Genomic DNA, 2,922 nt, shown 5'->3' on the forward strand with positions numbered 1-2,922 from the left:
GTATTGTGAGATGCGATATAATTGTTGTGTTAACCCACTATCCTTGGGGATAGTCTTGCAGCCACAGACCAACAAAACAACTTGGCTTTCCCTTTCGAATTGCAAATTACACTGTATCTCCCCCACATCTCTGAGTCCTTTTATCTTTGGGGCTTCATGGCTTTTATTAAATCCATGCCTTGCCATTCCTGGGAGCACTCAGCGGCCGTGAGCTCGTGTGTTATCCATCTTACTTCATCAGAAGTCGCCTCATTCATGCCTTAATCTCTATTACAGTCTGAGCTATGAGTCACGTTGGGCGTATTTTATTATTAGGTTTTGTTATATTTTCCAAGACTAAATGAAAATTTTTGATAGCATGAGAATTCTCTCCCATTAATTATCTCTCCACGCACCAAAGTCATTCTAGCAAAACAATTGTGATATTGAGTTATAGTTCTAATAAAGTTTAGAATTCGTTATTCCTCCGAGAAGAACGTCAGATAGATAACAGCAAGAGTTTAATGTCACGTGTCAGCTTTTTTTTTTTTCCCACAGAACCGAAGATACTGTCCTTTTCAAAAATCTAGTTAAAGGAACATCTAATCTCATCTTTTCCTCTAGCTTCTGACAGGGACCATCAGTAATCAGTAAACCTGAATCAAATTAAAGCTTTCTAACATGTGGTAACAGTCAATAAGGCCATTCATTAGTGTTTGAGATACGTGGAGCACATGGGCAGATGGAGGTAGAGCAGTAGCATGCCGTCTCAGAGACAAGCACGTGACCGCAATTTCCCCGGCGGTAGCATGCCGTCTCAGAGACAAGCACGCGACCGCAATTTCCCCGGCGGTAGCATGCCGTCTCAGAGACAAGCACGTGACCGCAATTTCCCCGGCGGTCAGCCCCGACATATGGCTAAATATCAACTACAGTGACTGAGAGATGTGTATGAGCTTATAACTCCCGTTACTGAGGCTTTCATTATAACAGAGGATCTAAAATCAGGGAAGGTGATTTCTCTCCCTCTCCCTCTCCCTCTCCCTTTCCCCTCCCTCCCTCCCGGCCCCCCTCCCCCCACCTCTCTCTGAGACAGTTCTTGTTGGCCTAAAACTGCCTATGTAGATGAAGATTGCCCTTGAGAAGGCAGAGGCCTGCTCCTGCTCCTAAGTGCTAGCATTAATGGAGTATATTGCAATACCCAGCACGTACTTTTATGTTTTTATTAATTCTTTAAAAGCTCTGTGATCATTCTCACCTTCCCGCCCCCTGCTCCAAGATACACCATGCCTTCACTGCCCATCCAACATCGTGTCTCATTTTATACCAGTGAAGTCCAGTTTATGTTGCCCATATATTCTTGGCTATGCAACCTTCCACTAGGACATGCTCAACTTACCGCCCTATGCTCTTAAAGAAAGCAAACTGTCCCTCTCCCAGTAGCTAACGATTGCCCACGGCTCCTGGGCTGTGGGTGGGACTGTGAGCCCACCTCCCCTCTGCATGCTGGGTATTGGTCTGACTTGAGCTTAAGAAGGTTTTAGGTCATGTGTATGCTGTCACAACACTGAAGTTCACAGGTGCAGCTGCAGTGTTATGCCCAGAAGACCCCCTTCCCTTATAGTCAAACACAACCTCACCACACTTTCCCGTGAGCCTTGACAGGAGAGCAGTGGAATACAGATGTCCTTCTTACGGCTGGGTACCCAGCGGCCTCTTATTTACTCTCTGCACCTTGATCAGTTGTGGGTCTCTGTGTTGATTGACACCTACTGCAAGACGCTTCTCTGGTGAGGAGTGAGCAATGCATTGACCTGGAAGTATAAGAATGACCTTCAGAGTTCCTTGACCCTTCATGGACTATTCACTGAACACCGTTAGAGGGAGCCAGTTTGGAAGAAGGATTCAGCGTCCACCTGTTGGAGTGACAGTTCTACTTCATTGGACCTCACTGCTGTCCCATGTTTTCCATATTTAATAAGATCTCTGTGGTGCTGAAACTGCCGGTCATCAGAATACGTGTTGATAAGTAAAATTGTAGCTGGCTGTTTATGTCTCTCTTCTCTCATTAAATTAAGAATTTATACACACTCCCTTCCACCACTGCTTCCTAACACGGTGTTAAAAGCAAGTTCTTGATAATGTCCTTGGGTGGAATTAAGAGAAACAGTACCCAAGAAGAGGCAAAGAATCTGACCACATATATCTGGCTCCTTGAACAAATGCTAAATGTTTTTTGAAATTCTACTTTTTACTGTTCCTACATGATAGAAACAACATAATGAAACCACCACTGAGAACATGCGAGCAACACAAAAAGGACACCGTAGTCCCTTTCATCTGAGGGTATATAACAGGAAGACAGGACATTAGCTGTGTGACAGGGAATCTAAATATCAATTTGTAAGTGATTATGATCAGATCAATACCCAAATGATTATTGTAGGTGGTGGAGTACACCTGTTATGTTTTTATAAAAAAAACAAAGGGGAAAGAATATGTTTGGTGGAGGCGCAGTATGGTGTGGGAGAAGGGGGTGTCTCTGCTGGCCCATGCTGAGACATCCATTCCCCCTGAGGGACCAGCCACATGATGGTATAGTATAGAATAAGAGTTTATTCAGAGCATGGGGATAGGAGTTGAGGGAGTAGAGACAGAAAAAGGGAAAGAGAGAGAGAGGGAGAGGAATAGGGAGAGGGGGAGAGAGAAAGAGGGGAGGAAGAGGAGGAGGAGGGGGGAGGAGGAGGGGGGGAGGAGGAGGAGGAGGAAGAGGAGGAGGAGGAGGAAAGAGGCCAGCCATGTGCACATGAAGAGAAAGGGGGAGAGAAGAGAGGTGGAGCAGGACAGGAGGACAGAGGGAGAGCAAGAAGGCGAGAGAGGAGGGGGTAAGCAGCGCCTTTTGTAGTGAGTCAGGCACATCTGGCTGATGCCAGGTAACTGTGG

Source organism: Rattus norvegicus, chromosome 14 (genome assembly GCF_036323735.1).
Source record: "Rattus norvegicus strain BN/NHsdMcwi chromosome 14, GRCr8, whole genome shotgun sequence".
Classification (NCBI taxonomy): domain Eukaryota; kingdom Metazoa; phylum Chordata; class Mammalia; order Rodentia; family Muridae; genus Rattus; species Rattus norvegicus.